This window comes from Acomys russatus, chromosome 5 (genome assembly GCF_903995435.1).
Source record: "Acomys russatus chromosome 5, mAcoRus1.1, whole genome shotgun sequence".
NCBI classification, from domain to species: domain Eukaryota; kingdom Metazoa; phylum Chordata; class Mammalia; order Rodentia; family Muridae; genus Acomys; species Acomys russatus.
In genome coordinates this window covers 43470680-43479117 of record NC_067141.1, presented here as the reverse complement: position 1 = coordinate 43479117, position 8438 = coordinate 43470680, and the positions used below count along the sequence as shown (strand labels likewise).

General features: G+C 41.5%; 1 pseudogene; it reads right to left on the bottom strand.

The window, feature by feature from the left end:
- Positions 1-6849: 6849 nt before the first annotated feature.
- LOC127190066 (glyceraldehyde-3-phosphate dehydrogenase-like) lies at positions 6850-7817 on the bottom strand (annotated as a pseudogene).
- Positions 7818-8438: the final 621 nt, after the last annotated feature.

The following is an 8438-nucleotide window of genomic DNA, read 5'->3' as shown; positions in this document are numbered from 1 at the left end:
TTTTACCATGCCTTATAATCTTTAAATTGAAAACTCAGTATGATATACGGTATAGCAACATACATTTATTTCTCACATTTCTAGAAGCTTTGAGTAAAGCCTGTTTTGCTTGCAGGCAGTGGCCTCCTTACTGTGCCCTCAGGTGAAGTTCTCTTTCTGTACGCATACGTCCTCAGTATCCACGTGTCCGGATTTTTTCTTCACATGAAAGTGTCAGCCAAGCTGGACTAGAGTTCATGCAGTACCATCATTTCAACTTACCGCCCTCTTTAAACGTCCTATCACCAAGGCAGCAAAATTCTGATTTACTGAGAGCTAGGGCTTTAACATAAGAAACGTGTGTGTGGATTGGATATAACACTGCATAGCAACTGTCCTCTTTTAAACCGTGCTGGTTACCACCCCAGAGTGTAAAGATAACCATCCTCAGCTAACCAAAGTTCACTCCCAATGGACACTCTACAGCTTCAGGGGTGGCCTGAGTATTTCAAGCCAATGGACAGTTAAAGGCTGCTCCTTCCAGAGTCTTGGAACATTGGTACCATTTGTTTCTCTTATCTATGAAAGTTAATTATCAAATACAATATTGGCATTACTGTTTTGAATAGACTTTTCTTTCAGATAAGTATAAGAAAATTATTCATTTAAAATTTGTGTTTTCTTTCTTTAAGATCCATCCTTCCTTTGCACAAACCCAAGCTCTTAGTCTGTGTAGCTTTAGTGCCCTCTGAAGAACTTTCAAAATGGCCAGTTTGCCCCAATTTTCACTTGTCTGAGGACGTCTCTATTTCTAAAGGATCATTTCATTAGTACTGAGTTCCAGGTCAGGAGTTTTTAATTGTATCAACATTAACTATCTTGACTGCTTGTAGCATAACTTCTGAAGAACAGTGTGACACACTTCTGCAGTGTTACACACTTTTTATGCCCCCACCTCTTACAAGGAAGGCACTCCACCCACTTTAAGATGCTATGTTTTTTATTTTCTATGGTTTGAATAGGAAATACTGTGTGTAAATGTTTAATTAATAAAAAGAGAAAATACTGTTTGTGCGCATGCATGTGTGTGTGTGTGTGTGTGTGTGTGTGTGTGTGTGTGTGTGCGCGCACGCGCATGTGGTTTTGTTATTTGGGGTTCGCTGAGCTTCTTGGCTCTATGGTCTTTTTCTGTCATCAATTTTGAGACAATCTTAGCCATTCTTTAAAAAAAAAAAAAGATTTATTTTTTTATTATGTATACAGTGCTTTGCCTGCATGTACCCTGCATGCCAGAAGAGGGCACCAGATCTCATTATAGATAGTTGCGAGCCACCATGTGGTTGCTGGGAATTGAACTCAGGACCTTTGGAAGAACAGCCAGTGCTCTTAACCGCTGAGCCATCTCTCCAGCCCTCTTAGGCATTCTTATATCAACCATTTTCTCTTCTTTCCTCTTGTCTTGTCTTGTCTTATCTTCTCTTCCCTTCCCCTCCCCTCCCTTCCCTTTCCCGCTTTTCCCTCCCCTCCCCTCTTCTCCTGTCTCTCTGTCTCTCTCTGTTCCATCTCCCTCTACTGCTCCCAGTTCCTCCACAAATCCCTTCCCATCTAAGAGATAAAAATAAGAAAAAAAATTAAACAAAACCAAACACATTGGAGTTGGACAAGACAAACATCAGAAGGAAAAAAGGCCAAAGGAAGGCACAAGACTCACTTATTTGCACATTCAGGAATCCTATAAAAACACTGAATTGGAAGCCATAAAATACACAGAGAACTGATGCAGGTCCTGTGCATGCTGCCTCAGTCTCTGTGAGTTCATATGAGCTTTGATTGTGTTGATTTAGACCCCTTGTTTTCTTGGTGTCCTCCATCTCCTTTGGCTCTTACACTCTTTCTGCTTCCTCTTTAATGGGATTTCCTGAACTCTGAGGGAAGGGATTTGAAAGAGACATCCCATTTAGGACTGAGTGTCCCAAGATCTCTCATTCTCTATATAATGTCTGGCTGTGGGTCTCTGTATTCGTTTCCATGTACTGCAGGAGGAAGCTTCTTTGATGATGGCTCAATTCACTGACCTATGAATACAGTGGAGTGTCATTCAGAGTCATTTTATTGATTTTTTTTTAAAGTATCATTTGGTTCTACCCTATGTCCCTGAGATATCTAGTATCTGATTCTTGGTCACCCAAGCAACACTGAGTATGGGTCTCATCTCCTAGAGAAGGCTTTAAATCAAATCATATACTGATTGGTTATACAATTTGGGCCACCATTTTCCTAGCATATTTGGCAGGCAGGACACCATTGTAGATAAAGGGTTGGTGGCTTGGTGTTTATGTTTCTCTCTTGGTAGCAAGCAGAGTACCTTCCTGTACCAAAGATGCTAGAATGTTGGGATGAGGGCTCTATGTAGGCACCAGCTCATTTCCTCCAAGTTCAATAAGTTGTTTAGGTGTTGACTTCAGTAATGGGACCTTGCCATCAGTTTGTGGAGACAAACCTATAATCTTAGTATCAGCCTTGGTTATTTGGGGGGAACCCCTTTGGCCAACCAACAACTCAGATATAACCCAATCTTGGTGCTAGAAGCTTCATTTGGTGACAAGAATTCTCCAGTTGGAACTCTGCCTCCCCTCCCCCTGCATTATTTGACAATTTCAGTTAGTTTGCCTTCATGCATATATTTTATGAAACTCTTACTGTATTAGGTTCCATACTGCCCCTCAAGTGGCCCTTAATTTTAGCTGCCTCTCCCTATATTCACTCCCTCATCCTTCTTGCCCCTTCCTTCCCTTCCTTGCTCCTCTCATACCAGTGTGCCTCCCCCCCATCCATCATCCATAACTATTCTAGTTCTCTTTCCTAGGGAGATCTATCTGTCCTCCCAGTCTCTTAGTCTATATCTAACCTCTGTGGTTAAATGGACTGTAGCTTGGGTATTACTAACTTAATGGCTAGTATCCATATATAAGCAAATACACACCATACTTGTCTTTTTGGGTCTGGGTTACCTTATTTATGATTTTTTTTTGTTCCATTTATTAACCTGAAATTTTTATTTTTTAATGACTGAAGAATATTCAGTTGTATAAATGTACCACACTTTCTTTATCCATTCTTCAGCTGAGGGACATCTAGGTTGTTTCCGAATTTCTGGCTACTATTTATTTATTTTTTTATTTTATGTGTACTGGTGCTTGCCTGCATGCATGCCTGTGTGAGGGTGTCAGATCCTTCCCACAGGAGCTGGAGCCACAGACAGTTGTCAGTGCCATGTGGGTGCTAGGAATCAAATCCAGCTCCTATGGAAGAGCAACCAGTGCTCTTAACCACCAGGGCATCTCTTTAGCGCCCTAATTTCTGGCTATTATGAATAGAGCAGCAATAAACATGGTTAAGCAAATGTCTCTGTGGTAGCATGAAGTGTCTTTTGGGTACGTGCCCAAGAGAGGTATGGCTAGATCATGGGGTACATTGATTTGCATCTTAGTGATAATACCACGTTGATTTCCATATAGGCTGTACAAGTTTGTAGTCTCCGGGTCTATGGATGCATGTTCATTCTCCTCGCTCCACATTCTGCCCAGCATGAGCTGTCACTTGTTTTATTGATCTTAGCCATTCTGACAGGCATGAGATGAAATCTCAAAGTAGTTTTCATTTACATTTCCCTAATGTCTTAGGATTGAACATTTAGGTTTTTCTTGACCACCTGAGTTTTCTCTTTTGAGAATTTTCTGTTTAGGTATGTACCCCCATTTTAAATTGAGTTATTTGGTTTCTTGATACCTAGGTGGGTTTTTTTTTTTTTTTTTTAGTTCTTTATATATTTTGGCTATCAGTCCTTTATTGGATATATAGTTGAAAAAAATCTTTTTCCATTCTGTAGGTTGCCAAAGTGAAAAGGAAACATATTTTCTCAAGAACAAGGAGAACTCAGGATGTATATTGAGAAAATTTAGTTCTACTTCATTGGTTAATCCAGTCATTCATTCACTTAATATGCAGTTAAAATTTTTGTGTGGGAGAATTTATGTATGTATACATGTTTATGTATGTTTATGTGCACACATGACTGAGCAGGTATGCATATGTGTGTGTGTGTGTGTGTTTGTGTGTGCACGAAAGGACATGTGTGTGCATATGGAAGTAAGAGGTTGATGTTAAGTGACTTCCTTGATTGTGTCCTGCCTGATTTTGAAATTTGTATTTGTTTTTATTTTGTGTACATGTATGCCTCCTTGTCCATATGTGCACTGTATATGTACAGGTGCCATCAGAGGCCAGAAGAGGGTATTAAATCCCCTGGATCTGCAGCTAAAGATGACTATGAGCCACCAAATGGATGCTAGGAACCAAACTTGGGTCCTCTGAAAGAGCAAGACACACTCTCAACCAGTGGGTCATCTCTCCAATCCCTTCACCTTACTTTCTGAGTGGGTCTCCCACTGAACTTACAGCTCAATAATTGGCTAGACCGACTGGCCAGCAAGCGCCAAGGATCCTCACATGTCCGCCTCTCCAGTACCAGGGTCAGAGACGCATGCTGCCACTTCTGCCTTTTCATGAGTATTGGAGGTCTGAAGTCAGAACTTCATGCTTGTACATTAAGCATTTTACTGGCTGAGCCATTTCCCCAGCTTTAAAAATGTGTAATCTGGGTGATTGTCTATTTTGCCTTAGTCCTCCAAATGTCAGTTTACATTTAAATTATGTCCTTTGAGTATTGCTCAGCAGTGACAATTTCACCACACTGGTAATGAACCAGGAATTAATAATTCAGCCTTTCATTGTTCATTTCCAGATCTTAACAGAAATCAATTGGAAGAAAAATCATGCTGAAGCCTACAAGGAGAGGCTCAGCTTTTCCATGAAAAGAAATAGATACAGACTTGTTCGCGTACTTTTAAAATCTATTTTTATTTTGGGTTCCTTATATCTCTTTCTCCCTTTTCCACCCCAATCCATTCCAACACCCCAACACCAGGTAGAAGAGAAAGAAAGTTAGTGGGAGAAGGGGCGTAGTTTTCCATAGCTACTTCCTGCTCTTTAGGGTCATCAGATCCATTTCAGGACGTCTCCAATTTCTTCTCGTCGAACTGCATCAACAGTGACCAGGAGCAGCAGGGGGGAAGCACCAGCAGCCTTCTTCTTTCTCAGAGCTCCCAGAGTCTCTTCAGGCCTGGCATTTAATGTCACTGACAAAGACCACGCCCCCTGCACAAGGTAGTCCTTAGCCGACAAAGATCACGTGCCCTCTCAGGAGGCAGTTATCAGCTGTGGACAAACAGGAGCAGGCCCCATATCCCACACCTGGGATTAATACAAAAACATGTTTACATATAAACTGAAACTTCCACAACACAGAACCGCTGAAATTATTATGTTCTATCACTTCATTTTGCTTTTGAAGAAGAATCAGCTGTGTGGTCATGAAAAATCCATCAAAAAGTTAAATAAGTACATAGAAAATGAACAACCTTTGTAGGTCACATATAATTAGTTCTAATGAAGATATGCAGGGAAGAGGAAATATGTTCAGATGTTTTAGTTCTTTACTATTAAAAGGACAAGCTTAGGACTGAAGCTATAACTCAGCGCTTTCCTGCAACACACAAGGCCTGGGGCTCAATCCTAAGAAGAAAAATGAAAAGGACAAAAGAAAGAGAAAAGAAAACATCAGTTTACAAGAAAGAAACAAAAAGGACCACAGATGGCTTCATTTTTACCCCTGAACACGGTGCCTTTTGCCATATGGAGTCACGCGGGAGCTCACTCTTCAGTCTGGACTGGTCCTTCAGAAAAGGAAGTCTTAACAGAAGCAGCATGTACTAGTAACAAATACAAACACAGAACAGCTAAATATTTTGACTTATAGTCTTGGCCTCAAATGGTGGAAATGGGAGAGCTTTTTGTATCTGTAAATATTCCTAACTAGTGAAGGGATGACTCTCTGTGGCCAGGAAAGTGGACTTAATTTTTAAATGTGTTGCAGTTTGCAAAGTAGCAGCCGTACTAATGTAAAGATATCTTGCTTTAGGTCACAGCCTTAGGTAAAGCCAGGTGGCATGTCACTCAGCCATCATACTGAACTGTGTGTCTCAGGAGAAAGCTGGGACAACTCTGTAATGAATTCTTTTGTAGTCTGGAATCTCTGTCTCTGTCTTTCTGTCTCTCTGTCTCTCTGCCTCCATCTCCCTCCCTCCTTCCTTGCTCCCCACTCCTACCCCGGTGTGTGTGTGTGTGTGTGTGTGTGTGTGTGTAGCAGACTTTTTTAAATGATTCACAATATGCAAAGATGAGGTGCTCTGCATTACTAAGCTACTGGTTGAGGTTTGAATCCTTAAGGTCTTATGGAGGCGGCTGTGTTTGCTGTCCTAAAGAGTGAAAGCTCTAGAAGCAGATGTCTTGGCTTTAAATCCAGTCTCCGCAACTCTGTAATCTCTTCTAAAAACTGCCTCAGTTTCTTTCTGTGCAAAACAAGTGCAATATTTCAAGAATTTATTCTTCTTATTAACTAAAATAATCCTAGAAATGCTTCCAACAATGCTTGGCTTAATACATGCTAATTATATGTCACATAATTTGAAGTAAAAAAAATTACAAAAAGCATATCCTTGGATACTTATTAATATTAATAAGACATTTTTCACTTTAACTTTTTTATATTTTGGGGGAGTACACTGAACTTTATTGATGACATTCAAGAGACTAGGGTTAACTAAGCCCCTCTCTTTCTTCTGGAAGTCTGAGATAGAAACTGTGAAAGGAGATGCTCAGTTTGGAGGGCAGAGTTGGGACTCCTTAACAGGTGAGGGGTGTCTCTCTCTTCTTCTCATGTTCTTTGTGGTGTGTGGGGTGCAGGAATTCTTACTCCTTGAAGGCCATGTAGGCCATGAACTCCACCACCCAGAGCCTACAGCTGTGGCTGTACTCATTGTCATACCAGGAAATGATATTTGCAAAGTTGTCATTGAGAGTATGGCCAGCTCCAGCATCAGAGCTGGAAGAATCACAGGAGACAGCCTGGCCTTATCATAGGCCAGAATGCCCTTGGTATGCCCCCAGATGCCTGCTTTATCACCTTTCTGGTGTCATCATACTTGCCAGCTTTCTCCAAACAGCATGTCAGATCCATGATGGACACATTGTGGGGTAGGAACATGGAAGACCATGTCGGTGAGCTTCTTGTTCAGCTCTGGGATGACCTTGCCCACAGCCTTGGCAGCATCAGGAGACACAGGAACGATGTTCTGTGCAGCCCCATGGCCATCATGCTACAGCTTTCCAGAGGGTCCATCCACAGTCTTCTGGGTGGCAGTGATGGCATGGACTGTGGTCATAAGCCCTTCCACGATGTCAAAATTGTCATGATTGACCTTGGCCAGGAGGGCTAAGTAGTTGGTGGTGCAGGAGCACTGCTGACAATCTTAAGTGAGCTCTCACACTTCTCATCTCATGATTCACACCGTCACAAACATGGGGCATCAACAGGAGGGGCAGAGATAGTGACCCTTTTGGCTCCACCCTTCGAGTGGGCCCCAGCCTGCTTCATGGTAGTGAAAACACCAGTAGACTCCACAGAATAACTGACACCAGCATCACCCCATTTGAGGTTGGTGAGATCTTTCTCCAATTGATGACAAATTTTCCTTTTCTGTCCTGATTGTGCCTTGGAACTTGCCATGGGTAGAGTCATACCGGAACATGTAGACCATGTAGTTAAGGTCAATGAATGGCTCATTCATGGCAACAATATCCATTTTGTCAGACATACAGGCAGCCCTGGTAACCAGGTCACCACTATGGCCAAATTCATTCACTCTGACCTTTGCCATCGTGTCTCAGGCATGAGGCTGGCACCACATGGGATGATGCAGCTGTTTCTGGAATGGGGAGGAGCAGACAGACTTTTTTAAAAAAAAATATCTATTTCAAAAGTAATAAATAACAATGTCACATACACATAATCAAGGACGTTGGCATAGAAAAATTTAAAGTAAAGCTATAGCATGGATGAGCTTTGAAAATATTTTAATAAATAAAAGGTTAGGAAGACTCACATATCATGATTCTTTCTATGTCAAGAGGCCAGAAAATATAAATACATTTAAACAAAGAGTTGATTAGACATTAGAGTTGGGGGGAATGAGGGAAGTTGGGGGGCAAAGGCTAAGGGAGAGTGGGTGGGACTTCTTTTTGAGATGAAGTAAACATTCTAAATTCACTGTGATAGACAACTGTGAGTAAGTGAGTCATTGAATGTTTATTTCCAAGAGTGTAAATGGTATGGTATGTGATATATAGCTCTGTCTATTTAAAAAAAAAAAAACTTGTTATTGTACAAGTGTGTGTGGGCACATGTAGGTGTGGCTCCTTCAGAGGCCACAAGAGGGTGCCAGGTCCCTAGGAACTGGGATTACTGGCAGCTGTGAATGCTGAGAACCAAACTCCAGTTC